The sequence below is a fragment of the Lissotriton vulgaris genome, chromosome 3_1, assembly GCF_964263255.1.
Source record: "Lissotriton vulgaris chromosome 3_1, aLisVul1.2, whole genome shotgun sequence".
NCBI lineage: Eukaryota > Metazoa > Chordata > Amphibia > Caudata > Salamandridae > Lissotriton > Lissotriton vulgaris.
Window position 1 is genome coordinate 1,826,726,726 of NC_141689.1, and position 20,786 is coordinate 1,826,747,511.

General features: G+C 47.1%; 1 protein-coding gene across 3 annotated transcripts in view; it reads left to right on the forward strand.

Moving 5' to 3' along the window:
- Positions 1-20,786, forward strand: part of ARHGAP10 (Rho GTPase activating protein 10) — a 1,108,509-nt gene that overhangs the window by 253,251 nt on the left and 834,472 nt on the right. The window lies entirely within an intron of this gene.

A 20,786-nucleotide genomic window follows, 5' to 3' on the forward strand; every position in this document is an offset into this window, starting at 1 on the left:
CATCTAGATCAATGTCCCAGGTCTTGTGGGCCTGTGGATGAGGACCCTCCGCATCCTCATGCATGACTCTGTACAACATTGTGATCAAATGGCGGTCCAAACCACAGGATAGAATGATTCCCGGGGTTTGTGTAGGTGCATGTGCTGCCGGGGCACATGTCCTGATGCAAAAATTGACAAGGCCCAAGAGAGGATTCTTGGCAGGTGTCCTCAAAGGAAATAAAATCTCTCCCGGGTATAAATCCCTCAAATAGGCACACCCTCATCAGCCGGACAGGTTTCAATGCCCAAACGGCGAGTTCTTTGTGGAATAGGGCCCAACTAAGGACTTTCTGAGCGAATAGTTGTCAAATTGTTGCCGTCTGCTGGATTATATTTGGAATATCTGCTAGGAGTCTAGCGCCTTCCTTCAGTAACTCCTGCAACCATTCCCCTGCAAATCTATCAGACAATAAACATGTATCCAGAGTGCAGCCACGTGGCCGCATACTGAAGATGTGTAGGATAGTAATGCAAATCAAGACATGAGACCTCCAGCCCTCAATCTTAGTACTGTCTTGACATTGTCGCCAAGGCCACTCTACTTTGCCAGCCCTCCCATAATAGCGACATGAGGGTGGAGTCTAGCTGCCTGAAGACCCTTGAGGGTGAGGGGAACAATGAGTTCTGCAGCACATACAGGTAGCGGAGGAGGAGAACCATTTTTGCAACGGCTATCCGCTTCTTCAAGGAGATCACCAGTGTATTCCAGAAATTTGCAGATGACCTCAATGCATCCAAGACCCTGTCCATGTTTAGATGTTGCTGTACCTTTAGTGCGTGCCCTACCTGAATCCCAAGGTACCTGAATTGCGTCGACTCCCAGCAAAGTCCTAGCACAGGTAAGCAGTCTATCAGGCTACTGACTAGTGATGCAATGGCGAAGTACATCAATTTGTCGCGGATAAGCCGGAGATCTAAAATCTTCCCAAAGTCGTCCAACATTCGCAACTGTCTTTGTAAGGCGTCTCGGGTGGAGGAGAGATAGAACGGGGCATTATCAGCATAAATCGAAATGACATGAGGGATATCCCTTATTACTATGCCATCGTCGTGTAGTTCCCAGAACACCAAAAACACCAAGGGGTCTATTGCAAGGGCAAATAAAAGCAGGAACAATGGGCAGCCATGCTGTGAACCACGGCCCAGCCTCCATGGCTCTGAGCAGCAGCTCCCCATGCTCACCCTTGGAGTTGCTGCCATCTAAATGACCGGATCCAGCCACAGAAACGTGGGATTAAGCCCATAAACTTCCACACCTTGAGGAGGTAGCCCCAGTCCCCTGCTTCGAAGCCTTTCTCCAGGTGGATCGTGACCAGAGCTAGCTCCTCATCCCAGTGTTCAACCACATGCAGGACATGAGTCAATAGTGGAAGGTTCACACTGGTGCTGCAACCTGGGATGAAGCCGCACTGATACTCATGGACCAGCTGTGCCATATGGGGCGTTAAGCGGTAGGCCAGTGACTTGCAAAGCACCTTCACATCAGAATTAATCCTCGTGAGAGGTCTATAAGCAGTAGGGTTGTCTGTTACTCCCCCAGTTTAAGTAGCATGCATATTTCCCCCTCCCGAGTTGTTGGGGGCAGTTTACCTCCGTGGCCTCTAAGAAAACCAGGAGGCACTGCATTACAAACCCTACAGCATGCGATAGTCCTGATACCTTTTCTCAGGACCTGTGTAACAAGATCTCACTATTCTTCGAAGATAAAATTGACACCATCTATAACAAAATACTGGCCAAACACCCCAACAACATAGAGACGGCTGATGCTATCTCTCCACAAACCAATTCTGAGACCTTTACTGATATCCCAGAAATTTCTGAGGATGACATAAAATCTCTACTAAATACAATAAAAACAGGGTCCCCCCTTGATCTCCTCCCGCCCAGAGTGATGAACATGCTTAGCACTGCTCTCTGCCCCTCTATCCAAAAAGTCCTGAACCTCTCTTACAAAGAAGGTAAACTCCCCCAGCAATGGAAAGAGGCAGTGGTGAATCCTATTCGGAAAAACGCCACCTCCCCTTGGACAGAGCTCTCCAACCTTCGTCCCATCTCTCTGCTGCCGCTCCTGAGTAAACTGGCCGAGAAGCATGTTAATACCCAGCTGTCCAGTTTCATAGAGGCGACAGGGGGCCTGGACCACTCTCAATCTGGGTTCAGGCCCAACTACAGCACCGAATCAGCTCTCCTCTCCGTGACCGATAACATCAAGATGTCACAGGATAGAGGAGGCTCAATGATTCTGGTGCTGTTAGACCTGTCGGCCCCATTTGATACTGTGTCCCACAAGATCCTCGTGAGCCGTTTACAGGAAATAGGCATAGGAGGACAAGCCCTCTCCTGGCTGGAGAGTTTTCTGTCCGGGCGCTCACAATCCGTCAGCCTGGGACCATACCGCTCCTCTTCAAGGATGCTCACGAAGGGGGTGCCACAGGGCTCATGCCTAAGCCCCACATTGTTCAATGTGTACGTGGCCCCCCTTGCTGAGATTGTGAGAAAATATGGATTCACCCCGGTGTCCTACGCTGACGACACCCAACTTCTTTACCCTTTCCATTCTCTCAACTCCAATGTCAGGGATAACTTCGCGGAAGGCATGAGGGCCATCTCCAACTGGATGGCCGCCAACCGCCTCCAATGCAACGTTGGAAAAACGGAGCTAATGCTTTTTGGAAAAGCGTCCATGCTATGGTCCCCCGACTGGTGGCCCTTAGATCTGGGACCAGTACCCACCCCAAAACTAACAGTAAAAAATCTGGGGGTGAAGTTAGATCAAAATCTAACCATGAAGGAACATGTGAGTGCAGTCGCTGGGGCATGTTTTCACACAATTGGTCTGTTAAGACGAGTCTTCCCTTACCTATCAGACAACCACAGAAAGACCCTAGTGCAGACTATGGTGATAAGTAAAATTGATTACTGCAACGGACTCCTGATACAAGCCAACGAGAGCTCCATAAATCGTCTCCAGGTAGTCCAAAACACAGCAGCAAGACTGGTTTTGAATGCCCCCCCCAGAACACCCTCCAAGCCTCTTCTGCGAGAACTACATTGGTTGCCAATACGACAACGCATCAAGTTCAAAATCTGTTGCATTGTTCACAAATGCCTGTTCGGGAAAGCCCCCAACTACCTGACCCAAAAGCTACCCCTCTACAAACCTGACAGAGCCTTACGATCAAGCAACCAACTGCTAATAAAAACTCCCCTGGTAAAAAAAAACAGACAAGGTGGCAGAGCCTTTACTCTGGTAGGGCCTAAACTTTGGAATAACCTACCCATCGGCATAAGACAAACCTCCAACCACTCCTCCTTTAGGAAGAAACTAAAAACCGTCTTATTCCAGGAGGAATAAATAATCAACCATCAGTCGACAACCACAACATCTTGTAACACCTGCCATCCCATCCTGCGAGCAAAGCGCTGAGATACCTCGTAAGGGGTCGATTCTTGCGCGATACAAGAATATAAATAAATAAATAAATAAAGGGACGAGTACACTTGATGGAATTCCGCCGGCCAGCCATACATTTTGTGTCTGGAACTCTATCTGATCATCATGGTGCTCACTCAATCTGCATGCACTCAGATCTCAAATAGCCTGCCAGGTTTCATACAACCTAGTCCCCACAGGCAGCGCTAAAGGGGTTGTAATACACCAATGTCCCACTGTGCCAAAGGTCACACATCTCAGCCATTCCAAATATTCTGACAACCCCACCAAGTGCTGGCTAAGCCAGTCCCATCTATACTATCATACAAGGGCATACAGTAAGTCTTGCATTCAATGGCTGCTAATCCCAACCTCCTTGGCGCCTATGGTATCTGGCACAAAGTCCAATGTTGGGCTCGAGGCCACAGTTTGTTCCCCATCTGCTGATCACTGTGCATCACCATCCTGCTCTGTGGGCTGTGATGCCGTAGTGCTGAGCTGCATTATCCCATCCTCAGTGACTGTGATCCTTTAGGAGCCAAGCGGGGTAGTTTTGGGATTGACGAGAGCTGTGTTGCTCAGTGCAGGCCCCCGGGGACGAGAACCCCAATACCGCTGCAAGTTGCGAACCTGATGGGGCGGCACTGCCTCGCCTCTTATTTCTAACCATTCCCACACCTATTCTGGGAAATCAAAAAAGTCGACCAATCCACACGAGAAAGGATTTTTGCTGATCCTGGACCTGTTTTGTTTAGTCCGGGTAGATGGCTATCCTAATCTTTCTGAAGAGGCGTGGTGTCCGTTCATGAGCTGCCTGAAGGATTATGTCCCTGTTGCGGTAGTTGAGGGTTTTGGCGGCTAGTGGTTTGGGCCCCTGAGGACGGTACCAACGCTCTGCGCGCTCTCTACACAACAAAGAATTCAGATAGTCCCGACGGCTTGAGCTCTTTCCCCACCCATTTCTCAAGGAACTTTTTGGCGGAACCCCCTCTGCTCTTTCAGGGAACGCCAGGATGCTGATGTTACTGTGCCTGGAGTAGCCTTCCACGTCTTCTGCACGCTGTTCCAACTCCCTCGTGCAAGTGGACATCTGGCCATTTGGCGTTAAAGGGTGACCACTTCCCCCTGCAAATCGGCGATGTTGGCCTCATTGGTCATCACTATATATGCCACTTTCCTTAGATCAGCTCGTAAGAAGTTAACATCAATTGACACCGTCTCAATTTTATGTTCCAGCACAGTCTGAGAGCTTTTTATTTCTGCCAACAGCTCTGCCCTGGATGGTTCCGCGTTGCTGTCCCCCACATCTCCAGTGCCCGATGTATCCATATGCCTCATTATCCTTTGAGTAGGGTGGTGCGGGGTAGTATATTGGGTGATCCTGTTAGCAGAGTTGGAGCGAGCTGGTTTGTCCTTATCCATGATGGGACTCCGGGAATGATTGCACACCCCACCGAACTGCTGTAGTCATTTGATTCACCTGCATACAGGTTCTGCTGGCCCCAGGCACTACCCCTGTGGGAAGGAGGCTCCCCAGCGCATTGTACACCTGCTCCTCCAGACACTACTCCTCCTCATTAGGGGCTCCCAAAGTGCTGCATCTGCCCCACCCCCACCCCGGTGCAACTGCAAACAGTTCAGAGCAACAATGAAGGAGAGCAAACAAGATGCAGTATGGCCAGAGAAACACAGACCTTTGCCTACAGGAGAGATGCAGGGCACAACAGGGCAAGCCCCTGCACAGCAGATGAGGTCACTACGACTGGGAGTGGGGCCACAGAAACAGGCATTGGGAGACTACAGACCCAAGACCCCATGGACCACTGTGGAAGCTGGGCAGGCACATAATCGGCAATCAATCCAATCACCAGTCTTAGCAATGCAGGGGGAGCAAGCAAGTTATCCCTGGGCAGAATCTTCTCCTGCGAGGCCCCGTGATGAAAGAGTGCACATGGAGCACCCGAATATTGCGTTGAGGGCTTACATCCAGCCCTAGAGGCTGCTGCAGCGGGAAAGCAGCACCCAGCCTGGCCCCATCCCCTACAGGCCATAGGGGAAGCTAAACAGTTTGTCAACTGTCAGTTCTCCAAGGAACCTGATCAACTGGATGCAGTGATGTGGCCAGGACCTCAGTGGAGAGTAAACTTTAGTCTCCAGGTGCGATTTGGCCCTGGATAACCTCACTGAATTAGATGATCTACAGTTGGTCCAGGCACTAAATTGGGGCCACGTAATCAACTAGAACAGACCCCACTGCCTGAAAAAGTATTAGAAAAAATGCAAATAGTCATGGATACAATACCAACCATATCCCCACCCCCCCCCCCAGGAAAGACAGTACAGTGTGCTAGAGTCCAGGAAGGCCAGACATGTTGCAAGGTACTAACAAACTTAAAACATCTTTTTTTTAAACAATTATATCAAATGTATTGTAACAAATCTCAAAATAGCAAAAGACATAATACATACACTTGATAAATACTCAATAATTATGCAATGCAATGCAAGAAAAACCCAGGCACAACATTCATACTAAAACCCATTCATTCTCTCAAACCAATTCATACTCATTAATTTGCATATACATAAAAATCACTCATGTCCTACAGTCTCCAAAGCATATCCATTGGTTACCCCCCACAGAATCTAATACCAATATCGTGACTGTCTTGCACCACAATGTACTGTGTGGTTTAATAATATTAACGTGGAATCACCCTATCATAATATCATTTCATTGAATGAGACAAAGTGATTAACAGAGTTTATCTTTAACATTTTCAATAAATGCCACAGCTAAGTAGTCCTGGGGGAGACATGTGGACCAGAGTACTCCAGCACCAACGCGCGTTTCGGTGTTTAATCCCAATTGGTGGGTCTCTCCTTCTTCAGGGCTCAGTGTGATACGATGGCAAGGTGAGAAAAGGAGAAGCGCCTGAGTTTACATAAAGTCAATCCAACAACAACTAGGATCCAGGGACATCCGGATATAAAGTAACGTAAGAAGTTGTCCCAAGACATGGTGAGAGTGCAAAGCAGCCAAGCGGTTGGATAAGAAAAACGGTCTGCCACTAAGCACCACCAGAGTCAGCCGAAGAACCAGAGGGGTTATTTGAAGGCTGTGTCAAAGCTGGTAAAGCCCATCTATTCGAGACAAGGGGAGAAATACTCCTATAGATTGGCGCCCTTCGATAGTACAACCTGGAACTCCAAGAGAGACTGATAAGGAGATACCAAGGATCCCCTACGGATAGACAGGAACTCACCCCTGTGTGTACTAAATTTTTGATACAACACAATTCGGACAGTGGACCACTCTTATTTTCTCAAAGCACCAACCCACATATCACCAACATATATATATATGGTTTTCAATGAAATAGCGTGCAATTCTCAAATGCTCCCTGTCCTAAAAGCATATCCCAAAACTTTGGAAAGAAAGTCAATATTTTTTGTCAAAATTGAAAAAGCACCGCTTCAGAAATAAATCTCCACCAAACATGGGAGATAAATAAGTCGTTGAACTGTCCTGTTATAAAGACGCTGAATCGTGATTGCAAAAGTTCAAGGCTCTTTTAATAATCCATTTTTAGAAACCAGCCAACGCGTTTCGTTCTGTCAAGCAGAACTTCTTCAGGGCTGTAAATCATAAAAAAGGGAACATACAAAAACCAATATAAGTGCAACAGAAACACAACATGTGCACATACATTTATAGATAAATATGAAAAGTTGCAACAAAACAGTGCCCACATAAAACATACTTGTATCTAAAAAATGCAGCATTTAAATAAATAAAAGCATTATCTGACATTTTGTTCCTAGTTTGAATGCCGCATATTTGCTTCATTTCATTTCATTTCATTTTGTACCCTAATTGTCAACCGATCATTATGACAATGTTATTGCAATGGGTGCATTTTGGCTAATCTAATATTTACTTACAATGTTTCATTTCAGATAATTAGATTTCATTTAGCAATCACATACATCAGCGTCATATTGTATTACAAACGTCTAAAATACAAGCTGTGTGTACTAAGTTGGGGCCACTCAAGCTGCAGCAGAGATTGTCCTGGTGGGATAAAGAGTCTAGGCCGTGCCCCGTTGCAGCAGTGAAGTGGCAGCCCCCTCCCTGACTGCCCCTCCGACGTCTGCCAGTGCAGTGCAGGTGAATTCTTCAGTTGCCCACAAGAACAATGTGGTGCTCTCCCCATCGGGCCCCCTCCACACAGGGGCCCTGCTGGATGTTATGGGCCGGCAGCCGCCAGAAGAAAGGCACCGATGCAGAATCTCCGGCTAGATTTGACGGGCAGCCCCGCCCGCTGTGCATCGCCTAGCACGCACCACACTGTAGGCCCCTCACCAGTCCCAGGCACAGTTGGGAACAATCACTTTGAGCAGTAGCGTTAAATGGCAGCCTCCCGCTACTCCAGACGCGTGTGATGCTGCGCTGTGCCCAATCGCCTAATTTTATAAAATGGATCAGCAGGATTAGTCGGGATATTGGATTATGGCTGCTGGGAGCTTGAGGGCAACATCACACATTCTCCAAAGAAAAGTTTTGTAGGAGAAGAACATGAGATTAGTTTTAACCTTTAAAGTGTGGGTGTCGTCTAATGGCCGATACCTGCAACCTGCACTATCTCCATAATCACTCCTTTCCAATGGTACCTCTGTTTAGTGGCTTGCTGATTGGGGATCACCACAGGAGAACAATCCCCAAGCAGGTATCCAGCCACTAGACACCAGGGATAGGGGGAGCGGCCCCTTTGGTAAGAGCTTGTGCTCCCCCTTGCTTATTTCTTTCTGCCCCTGATGGGCAGATGGGTGCAATTACCCCCGATCTGCCCCTTGGGTAGGGTCAGAAAGCCTACTAGACCCCATGGAATTTTTAGTTTTATAGATAGGTAGGGATGGAGCCTGCCCAGCATGGGCATGGCCATACCCTCACCCCAAATAATACATGAAACAGTCTTTCTGCCCCTCCGGGGACAGATGGGGGTAATTAACCCAGATCTGCCACCCAGGAGCGTGTGGGGCGAAAGCCCGCAAGACGCCAGTGAATTAAAAAAAAATATATATATAGGGGTGGAGCAGATTGGGAAAATTAAGCCAGATCTGCACATGCAGGGGCTCGGAAGCCCACTAAATGTCAGAGAATGTTTTTTTTGTTATAAATATAGGGTGTGGTGGCTGCCCAGCTTGGACATGGTTATTACCCCACCTCAAGTAAATGGGGAAAAAGTCGTTCTTCCGCCGGGGGGCAGATGAAGATAATTACCCCATATCTGCCTCCGGTGGGGGCAAAAGGCGCCCTAGACACCAAGGTTTAAAAATAATATATATATTGTATTGCATTGTAATTGCATTTATATAGCGCATACTACCCCTGACGAGGCGTTGAAGCGCTTTTTCTGCGAGTAGCACACTACTCCGCAACCCATAAACGATTAGTGGTGAATTAGTATACTGAAAATATGACAGTAATTTGAGTGATGGATATATTAGTCAGTTATTTGGATTGAGAAGGATAGTGGAGGGATAGAGAAGGGAAAACGGTTTGCATTCATATAGTGCTTGCTATCCCTGATGGGGTGTTGAAGCGTTGTTTCGGTAGCTGCATGCTGCATAAAGGATTAGTGGTGAATTAGTATATATAAGGGTGGGAGCTGCCCGGCATGGTTATGCCCTCACCCCTTTCTAAATGGGGCAACAATCTTTCTGCCCCCCCCTCCCCAGATGACAGGGAAAGTTTTATTTTAATTGAAAACATTTGTTTTTAGGTTAATATGGATTCCCCTCGCAAGAGCTCCCATTAACCTTAGTTTGATCTGTTCCTGCCACAGACACTTGGCCCAGCCACACAAATGGAGCAGCGTTTTTTAGAGGCACAGCTGGGGTAATGTTGGGTGGTAGGAGTTTAGTGGATTCTTGCGGTTTCAGGACATTTTCATCACAGAAATAAAGGAAAATTTGGGATAGCAGGCAAAGTTTGAGGTTTGCAGGGCATAGTGGGTAAAAAAATTGGGGGTTCCACACACGTCACCTGATCCTGGATTCCCCTAGGGGGATAATTTTGATAAAATGTGCAAGTTTGCTAGGTTTCCCTAGGTACTGGCCGAGCCAGGGTCCAAAATTTACAGCTACCCACTTTGCAAAAACGGGTCAGGTTTGAGTGGAAAAATGTGATGCATCCATGTTGCGTTTTGGGCCATTTGTGTCATGGACATTAGGTCTACTCCCACAAGTGAGGTACCATTTTTATCAGAAGACTTAGGGGAATGCTAAGGGGAAGAAAGTTTACGGCTCCCTGCAGATTCCAGCACTTTCCATCACAGAAATGCAAGGGAAATGTTTTTTTTGTTTTTTTCCAGTCAAAGTTTGAGGTTTGCAAGGGATTCTGGGTAAAACTGAAATAGGATGAATTGTTCATTCTGGGTAAAACAACATGGGGAGAGCCATTCCAGTCACCTGGATTCCGCTAGGTGTCTAGTTTTCAAAAAAGGACAGTTTTGCTAAGTTTCCCTTGGTCCCGGCTGAGCTAGGTCCCAAAATCCACAGTGACCCACTTTGCAAAAAAAGGGTCTGTTTTGAGGGGGAAAATTTGATGTATCCATTTTGCGTTTTGGGCAGTTTACTGTTGCAGACACTTGGCCTACCCACTCACGTGAGGTACCATTTTTATCAGTGGACATGTGGGAGCATACAATAGTAGGATATTTGTTGTTACTAATTTGATTTTGCTGCGTTTCTGCCTTCCAAATTCAAGCCAGTGAGTAATAAAGAAGACTTTGAAATCTACCCTCTAAATCATATGCTCCTACAGGTACCCACAAATTCAGAGTTGTTCAAATACCCACTGCTCTTAATTTCCATGTTTAATGCTCATTTCAGAAATACATAGATTACTTGGATGCCTATTTTTCTCATTACATATTTCACCATATGAACCGGTCTATACTTAGTACAGAATATAAAACCATTGTACTGTGCAGCTCAGTTGTTGGCTCATGGTACCTAGGGTTATTCAAGAACCTACAATCCCTATATTTACCCACAACCAAAAGGGTCTAGTAAACATAGGTACATTAATGGTACATTGGTTTCATAAATTGCCCATCCAGACAGAAAGTTACAGATTAAAACATTGTCACAAACTGCTGGTTTTCCCTACTCGTTTTCAATTTTTCTTCATTTCAACATCTAGTTTCTTTGGGAAAACCTTGCGGGATCTATCTATACATATGATCCCTGGCTGTATTTAGTGTTCAGTTTTCAGAAATATGTAGCTTTTCTGGCTTACCCATGGCTTTCACACTGGTTTCCACCACAAACTGGACGTAGGTTGAAATTACAAAAAATAAGAAAGATGGTCTGCTTCTTTGAAAAATGCCAAAACTGTGGTAAAAAACGCGTTCTTTTTGTATTCAGCTCTGCATGTTCCTGAAAGCTAGGAAGATGGTGACTTTAGCAAAGCAAACTGTTTGTTGATACCGTTTAAATGAAACAAAACAGACACTTTTATCCAGAGTTCTTTTTTCCTATTTTTTCCCAAAACTCAAAATTTAGCTATATTTTGGCTATTTTCTTGGTTCCCTCCAGGAGAATCCTTGAACCCTGGTACCTTTAGAATCCCCAGAATGCTAGGAAAAAAGGATGTTCATTTGGTGTGGATACCTTATGTGGCGTACAGTTATGGACTCATAAGCACAAACTACCCCAAATAGCCACAAAAGAGCTCAGCCCTAGGAAGGAAAAGGGCCCAGCAGTTAAGGGGTTAAGATTACCATCCTCAACCAATGTTTCTTACATTTGCCAGATTGAGCAACATGCTTCATGGAGAGGGGGCATATAATTCTGCCAGAGGACAAAAACAGCAGCTTTAAAATTCAGAAAGCATATTAGAAGGTTAGAAATTAGCAGGCGGCCCAGGCCCTTTATGAACAAGTTGGGTCTTCTGCTTTACTTCTACTTGTAACTAGGAGGAGCATGGGGCGGGTGAAGTGCTTGTCTTTTCTATATGTAAATTTTGACAAGTGTTGAAGACATTGCGGGACCGTGTGCTAGGAACACAGCAACTACAGCGTGTTGTTGCATTGTTCCCTTTATCGTGTCTACTGATGTAACCTCCAGCTGATCAGAGAAAGTGGAGCAGCAAAGTAGAAAAAAATATAGTTTGTTGCTCTTGTTGATTTTCCCGAACAGTCAGTCAGTAGAGATATTATTTTATTTCTATTGGGTTACTTCACCCATTCCATGCCCTGCCACAAGACTTGCAAAGACTGTACAGAACCCCTCCGTCCAAGAATGTCTAACTGCAACTTCCATTTCAAGAGCCATGATCTCCTATCTGATTTTCACCCCTCAAAATGCCAATAAGTGTGGCTGAAGGTGTGCAGCAGTGCTCTGAAGATCTGCTTTTTAAAATATAAAAAAATTAAATAGGTTTGGCAATGCTTTGTTCTGTTTTCTATTCAACAGTGAAAGGCAGAGTAGAAACCCTGACGGTTACAATAAAAGTTTATTATGTTTTGTCTTTTGTGCTACTTAATGCACCTAGTTTGATAGTGATCTCGATTGTGCATTATTGCTTGTAATATTTTCCGGTAAGGGATTTTAGTGCAAATTTACCCTGCTCCTATCATGTAATTTCTGGTTGCCATATGTTGTTTTTTAGCGTTTATGTGCAGTGCTCACCATATAGACATTTGAAATGCCAAGAGGGGGAGCATCAGGCATTAATAAGGGTCTTTCTTTTTAATTGATTGATGGGTTGCAGGGTGCTTTGACATTTATATAGGGGGTTACAGCTGTGGCCTACCTTTAATTTTCCTGTAAATGTTAAGTGCCAACCATTGGGCACGCAACCAGGGAAGTGGTCTCCCAAGGCCTATTCATCTCGAGAACAATGTATTTGAAGTGGGAAATGTCATTCCCCGCAGGGGAGGGCAGTGGGGATGCAACACAGTTGACTGGGTACTGTGGGTTGTGCTTCCTTAAGCTCACAGGGGGTGGGATGGTGGGATCCATGCACGGAGTTAGTGGTGGGATGCACTTTGGTCTACTAGAACAAGAATGATGGCCTACATGCAAAAGCAACTTGGCAAATAAAATGTATCTTCACACACTTAAAAAGTAAAGGATGCTAAACTGTCCATGCTGCCACTTCCTTCTCAAGCCCCTGAAATTGACCAGTGATGTAAACATCTTGCACCCTCACCTCTGCAAATGTGACCAAGTAACTGGAAGCCCACAGCAGACACTATCCATGCGAGGGCTGGGCCCGGCTTAACCCAAGACACCACCTCGTTCTTTCAGAACTAACTGGTGCAATTTCACGAAAGTATGAATGAATGATGATTACTGGGACAGATAATCTTGACTGTGATTGAACATTGATGGTTTTGAGGAAACTTGTGTGGAAATGCCAGAGGGAGAAATTTACATTGCGTTTGTAAACCTTATTTCATGCTGACTGAAGGATAGAACTCACCCAGAGTAAATGTCAAGAATTCCGATTGATTGAAGCATTTGCATTCCACTCGTGAGTGCACTTTTATGCGGATTATTCGCAGGTGCAGCTTGATTCTGATTTGGGGGTATCTTTTTTATTGCAAGTCAAAAAGATGATGGACGGAATGCTTAACATTGTAAACCACTCAAGGCCTGTCACAGATCTGGTTTAAATTCATAATATAATTGGTCACCATGCCACCCCAGTTTTGACCCAGCCATATGCAAATCAGTCTTGACCCTGGCTCCCCATGGGAACAGTTCAGCCTGAACTGCCTGGACTGGTCCTCCCTGGACCAGAAAACGAGCATCCCGGGACCAGCTTCAGGGTGTCACCCTTCATCAGCCAGGCTAGCTTCCATCCAGTCGCATAACACGCACAGGACCTACAACTGGGCACACCCATGCCACTTAGGGCAACAATAGCAACACAAAAAGATGATGGACGGAATGCTGAACTAGAATTGACTGGGTGTGAATGTTTGACAATGTTCCATTCCGTCCATCATCTTTGTGTTGCAAAAGTATCTTTATATTGTTCATGATGGAGAGAACTTCATAACTCGGTTTGGACTTGTATCTATTACTTTTTTAGTCACTTTTTGGTAGGGGTTTGATTTCATAATCATCATTCCTCTACCTCTTTGTGAGCATAATGTTTGTGGAGATATCACAAGTGTTTTTCTTACATGTTTAAGTTGTGGACTACTTAATTATATCAAAGGTGATTTCAAAGTGTAAGGGTAATTTGTTTACCACTCTGTACACAACGTTTTTTATTGATTGTATTTTCACACAGTGAGGCCCACAGAGGCTGTTTCTGCTTGCGTCATTTCTATTGAGATCGGGCCTAGTCAAAATCTGTTGCTGCCAGTGGTGGGCAATATCATTTAAAAGTGAGGGGGCGGGTGGTGTGGGTGCGAGGGAGCGTGGGGGAGCACAGGGAGGAAGGAGAGTACAGGGGATTCATAAAAACAAAGAACTGAACTCATGATGACAGCCGCCTCACCTCTCACTGCTTCTCTGTTTTGCTGCTCCCAGCAGTCCCTGAGGCAGCACCATAGACTCCCCATCCAATCCCCGCGCTGCTCTCAAGCATGAGTGCAGCGTGGGGACTGGCATGAGTGGGCTGAGAAGACACTTCCTAAGGCACATGGAGTCTGTGCTGTTTCTCCAACCCGGCTGTACAATACAGCTGGGTTGGAAATAGCAATGTGCACGTTTCAGTTTTGACGGCCTATAACGGATGGCCAAACTGAAATGTGCCTCACAACTGCACATACCACTCCTCTTCCCTCCCATGGCCCGGCCAACCCCTCCCTGCACACACTGGATCAGAACCAGCAGATAAATAATAAAACAATAGTAAGATATCGTTTTATTTTTCTGCTGCTGGATCTGGGCCTGTGGGCCGACGTTTCTCCGCCATTGCCGGAGGAGCCGCCTCTGGTTGCGGCTTATGGTGGCTCTACTCGGGATTCGATCCAATTGTTTTTTTATTGCATTGAACTCACTACATAGTTGGTAAACTAACATTTGTTCTAAAAATATGTTACACTGTCCTCATTTTTTATAGCTCTTTCTACCATTAGTATGGCGTTGAAGCACTTTGTTAAATGGGATGTTTTTCTTCTATTTCTGGGTTTTTCATCCATTGGTTTTGTATGATTATATGATTAGTAGAGAATTATTAAGTGTCTAGTTCAGTAACAAAATGACTAGCGGAATACTGTAATTTTGACGATTGTCCAACATGAAGATAGTCTGACAAAATCAGGTTGGCAAAGTGCTTGTTGTAGAAATGCCAAAATGAAAAAATACATTTTCCACAACAAATAGTATATTTTTCTGAAAAAAGTGTATGTCATCATGGACAAGCATTTGCAATGCAATAGGTCTCGCATTAATTACGTTTGAGCTATTGGCAGTGCTAAATATTGCAACACCAATTGCAACAAAAGTCTATAAATTGTAGGCCAAAAAAATTTGTATTTATTTTTGTAGCAATGGTGGCATGCTGTGCTTTAGATGAATATGTTTAAAAGTAAAGTTCGCCATACTGCGATTGCTACAATAGTTAATTGTGGCTGTGTTAACAATTGATGTGTGCACTGATGGCTGTTGGTGTGTGTGCCTGTAGATATTTTGCACTGATGACTGGTGGTGTGTGTGCCTGGTGCAAGTGTGCACTGCGAGCTGCTGGTGTGTGGATGGTGGAAGCATGCACTGACCGCTGGTGGTGTGTGCCTGGTGAAAGCGTGCACTCACAGCTGGTGGTGTGTGCCTGGTGAAAGCGTGCACTCACAGCTGGTGGTGTGTGCCTGGTGAAAGTGTGCACTGATGGCTGGTAGTGTGTGTGTGCCTGGTGAAAGCGTGCACTGACGGCTGGGGGTGTGTATGTGCCTGGTGAAAGCGTGCACTGATGGCTGGTGGTGTGAGTGTGTGCCTGGTGAAAGCGTGCACTGATGGCTGGTGGTGTGTGTGTGTGCCTGGTGAAAGCGTGCACTGATGGCTGGTGGTGTGTGCCTGGTGGTAGCGTGCACTGACGGCTGGTGGTGTCTGTGCCTGGTGAAAGTGTGCACTGACAGTGTGTGTGTGGTTGTGTGTGTTGTTGTGTTTGTGGTTGTGTGTGTGTGGTTGTGTGAGTGATGGTGTGTGTTGTGTGTGGTTGTGTGTGTGCTCGTGGTTGTGTGTGTGTGGTTGTGTGTGTGGATAAGGTTGTGTGTGTGATGGTTGTGTGTGTGGTTGTGTGTGGTTGTGTGTTGTTGACCACTTAATCACACTTGCGCAGACAACTCAAATGAGTCTGGCAGTGGGGGCGTGGTCAGCTATGGAAAGATGTTAGATGTGTTTTAGAACTGCTCTACACCAAGACCCATGATCTGCCATTGTCCGTACTGATCCTGGCAGTACCTACCCTTACACAGACAGCCCACATTTTACCGACCCCCACCCCGGCATCGTTTGAGCCTTTTGCCTGGGCCGATGGCGCAACGATTCACCCATTGTGCCCTTCAGTGACTAGCTGCTCCTATGTGGCCTGGACTGGCACCCCGAAACTGCGGACAAGGCTTGGCAGATTCCGCGGCCCGGGCTGATTGTGGGCACTACTACGAAAGAGGACACCTTGTCCACGTGGCCATCCTGGGTCTGCAACCAGACATCGTAGGCGCACCATCGGGCTGGCACAGCTGTCTGCCACCCGTTGTGAGCAATTGCTGGAGCTGCTTATTGAGGCCTGAAAGGCCCACCGGGCCCGCGCATCATGTGGTGGGGTGGGGGCCAACCAGTGCCTAGCCTCCCAGACCTACACGCCGACATTACCACCCATCGCACCCCGGCAGACGTGGCAGAGTAACATCCCTCAACACGGCCAACATCACACCCCCCATGAGGCTGGAAAGACTCCTGGGTACACTGAACGGATCGCAAAGGCTGGGGGCTGCGCCGTCTGTCCCCTCATCCTCTTCTAAAAGATCCAGTGCCTGTCTCTTCCCACATCTATTTGTTTCGCAGTAAGTACCTTTGCTGGGGGAGCCCAACTTGCACCCAGTGGTCCGACATCCTCCCTTGATTCATCAGCGCCCCTGTGTTTTGAGGGAGTGGGCGGTATGGGCCTAACATGTTGCCAGAGTGCCTGCAAATCCAGCTCAAACCTACCATAGAGGCCTACTAACATGGCGCTCCGAGGGACACAGGTGGCCTGGCTGTTGAGCGGGGCATCTGCCTTTTCCCCCTCCTGTTCCATCTGACCTAGATGACGACGCATTCTATATCTTAGCCCCGATCCACATGTGTAGTAGCGAGAGCAGCACTTCTCACACCACACGCTGGCTCCTGCTGCCCGATGCCCTTTGCCATTAAGACATAAAGAAGAACATCAGAGTCTCCAAGGTAGGGGGCTAGGAGAAGGCTGGCCCCTCCACTGAGGGCAGAACTAAAATAACACCGTGATCTTCAGGCATGGGGAGCAGCGAAGGCCTACTATCCTCATCATTAGCCGTCCAACTATCACCCTCCGCCCCCCCCTCCATTTCACCGTCTGCCACCCCGTTGGGCTGGGAGCTGTCTGGCCTGCTCATAAACCCCCCCACCCCATGATTATGCCTGGATTACGCTAGGGGATGGGGAATTAGCGAGTCATGGTACACGTGCTGGTCTAGGGACACAGAAGGCTCTCCTTGTAAGCCACTGCTGCAGAGAGTGCCTCCAATCTACAAAGGTCTGCATGCGCAGCCCTCCCCATCCTGTCCCGGACTCACCTGGGACTAGTGGCACAATCTACCCCCTAACCCCGGCACAGGGCCCCCAGACGTAGGCCAGGGGGTCGGGCACATCTACAGTGGTCTGGCAACCACTACATGGTGGTGTACCACCTCTTGTCCCTTTCAGAGATAGCTTGGAAACATAGGGCTGCCTTCATTTGAAATACGGACCAGATCACCAGCCAAGAACACTGTATTAATACAAATCTATGGTGAACCTGAAATTTTGCCCGCCTGATCGAGAAATGCAAAACTGACTGAGATGGGCACAGGGCCTAGTTAGGCCCGAAACGAGGCTGAGGTCTGTGTCGCAGTGGTGAATCAAAGGGAAGCACAGTGGAGGCTCGACGACCACCTCCACGGCAACTGGGACCGAGATCTTTGAGGCATGAGGGCGAGTCCCAGGGAGTTTTCCCCCTCTTCTCCAGAGTGGCGTGGAAAGTGTCGGCCTGCATCAGAAAAAGATCCCGGCCAGGGGGGAGGCCCTGCTGAGGAGGATCGGCTGAGGCGGAGTGGAGACGGCCTGGCCGAGGCTCCAGATGTCCCCGGCTGCAGAGAAGTGAGCAGCATCGGCCCTGCAGTCGCAGCGTGGGACGGGCCTGGTGCAGCGATCCAGACCCCACCAGTGACTGAGATTTGGGGGCAGGGCATGGAGGCAGCGCGAGTATAGAGGTGGAGAGGTGGCTTTCACTGACAACGACATGAGCGAGCTTGGAGAGTGATCTTGTCGGCCGTGGGACTGCCTCTGCCAAGCGGGTAAGCCTTTATTTCTGAGTTCTGCCTGCCAGCAAATTCAAACACACATACCTGCAGCGGGGGACCGGCATTGCAAGGAATGCAACAGTTGCGTTCCTTGTAATCTACGTCTGCGGTGCACCAGCTGGGCTGCCGGGGACTGGAGTCTGATTGTCTGCCTGGATGTGCTTCAAAATTGATATCCTCCCTCCTCCTCCAGTCGATGTGCAGAAGAGGGAAAGAGGCAGCAGAGAACACTGTGTGACCCGGGCAGTGGCGGTGTGAGTGCAGTCTACTGGCCGCGAGTGTGGACTGTGGTGGGGGCCCCCGTCGGAGGTCGGTATTGCCAAGCACGAACAGGTCCCTGAACTGGGACTTTCATCGCATACTGAAGCCGGGGCATAGTGGTGCAATTGGCCCAGCTTGAGCCAATACCAGATGAGGAGGGGATGGAGGTGAGGAGACCAAAGGGGAGTGGGGAGTAGGGAGGGAGGAGGAAGGCAATTGCGAAACTGAAAGTGATCGAGGTGAGGAGAAACAAAGCCGCGTGTGGTGCTCGCACGTGCCATATGGTTTCAATTATCGTGCCCGTGTCTGGGCACGATAATTGAAACCATATGGCAGGAATGCGCGTAATAGACACCAATAGGCCATGGGCGGAGCAATGCGCCCGCCTTTGGCCTATTGTGTGCTTTTTTAAAAACGAACACGTAGGGAAAGGCCAATAGCAGGCCACAAAACTAAAAACACATGCACAAGCGTGTGCAATTCCAGGGTTCATTGCTGAACCACGGACAAAAGGACTCTCGCCTGCTCGAGCACTGCTGTGCAGTAGTACGCAGGGCGTGAGCCCTAAAAAGGTAAGACGGAAGCAAGGGAGGATATAGAGGATGGAGGAGAAAGTAGATGGGTAGGAGAATAGTAAAGGTAATGTATTTTTTTTAAAAGGTGGTAAAGTCTGAGTCTCTATGATGTGTGGGCATTAAAGAATGGGACAGGGCAAACCCTGAATGCAGACCCACACCAGGCCAAGATTTGTGAGCATTTGTGACAAATATGACGTAGAGCCTCTGAACCATTGATGCCAAAATAGACACCATGTCAGATCCTATGAACTATATGAAAGAATGCATGGACAAGCAGGGTGTCCATATAAATACAAAAGAACAGAGAGTCATGCACATGTAACGTGTGACTAGCAATTTAGACAAGCCATTGTAAACTTTAAAAATCATCCAGCTCCCATCAAGGCAAAAAAATGAAGACTTGTAGGGCAGGTCATGTCGTAACACCCTGTACATTCTGGGTTTCCAAGAGACCACCTCAATGGGGAGAATGGAAGATTTCATAGAATCATTGCTAGAGAACTTGTTTCCAGATGCCTCTCTCTTCTATATTTTCAATAGAACTGAGTTAATATGCCACCCACAACTAGACCAAAATACATTTTGCCCCTCAAATCATGTTTCCTGCAACAATCTGAATCCCCACTTGAAGGCCACCTGTGCTGTATAAAGTATTGCTGCTTAGTTGGAGATTTTTGGTTTTGAGTTTCCATATAGAGGATCCAACGCAAACTTAGCCAAGTTGGGTGAAAAGGTTCTGCTTCACAAGAAGCATTCCAACCTGATCTTCCTTGCGCCGTAATGGTTGACATGTGAGACCTACGATCATTCATGTAGAATTCTAGAGCAGAAAGTTAACCCCTCGTCCATTGGATATGGTTCAGGCTTTTCAGTGTTTCAACATTAACCTTCTGTTCTGTTTCACATAACAAATTCTCTTCTATGATCTCCTTGGCTAAGGGAGCACTTCCAGAACCCCAAAGAAGACGTTATATGATAGCCTTATGTGTTTTGAAGTGATGGCTCAAAGGGTTAATTTTTTGGTTCCAGTGGTTGCTATTATTCGAATACTGGCAAGTATGTTCCTACCCTACTCCTTATATAATATGGTCAGTATAGATATCTATCATATTTTGAACCACCCAAATGGGGCATAATTTTGAATCTGTGTGCATCATCTGTCATTAAAGTTACCTTCATAAATAACTATCTTTGTGGCCATTATGCCAAATTTCTGGGTTGAGACATAGGCCTGAAAAACATTCTAAGTGTTGCACTATTTTGTGGAACGTCCTCCTATTTTGGTCTTCTTTATTTCATTCGAGGGCCTTCATGTGGGAGGATAACCAGCTCCTCTTTCCATCAAGTAGAAATACCATGACTTTTTATAATAATAATAATAATAATAATAACCCACATTTGTAAAGCGTACAATCACCTGTAAGGGTCTCTAGTCGCTGGGGGCCGTCGGGAAGATTAAGCAAGCTATTGCCTAGAGTCACATGGTGCTGGGCTAATCTGCCGCCAGTGCCGGGGATCCAACCGTGGTCCCCAGATTCCAGAGTCAGTCGCCCTAGCAGCAGCGCCACACCTCTTCCGTCTATATAAAATGGTAGCTGCTTGCCAAGGGCAATCACTATTTCTGTTACTATTCGTCACTGCTTGTTTCTGTATTTTTACTATATTAACCCCTTCCATGCTGATGACGGAACGGTTCCGTCATCAGCGTCGGTTGAGCTGTGCTGATGACGGAACCGTTCCGTCATGACTCCGCCCGCGCAAGGCGGAGTCAACACAGGCGGGGAATACGCCCCGCACGCAAGGGGTTAAAACATCTTCTATTTCAGGGAAACACTGCAAATCAGGCAGCAACTAGCTGGCATAAATAATCTTCATGCATAGAAATACTCTAAAATTACAATAAAACTGTGCTGCATGAATAAGGAC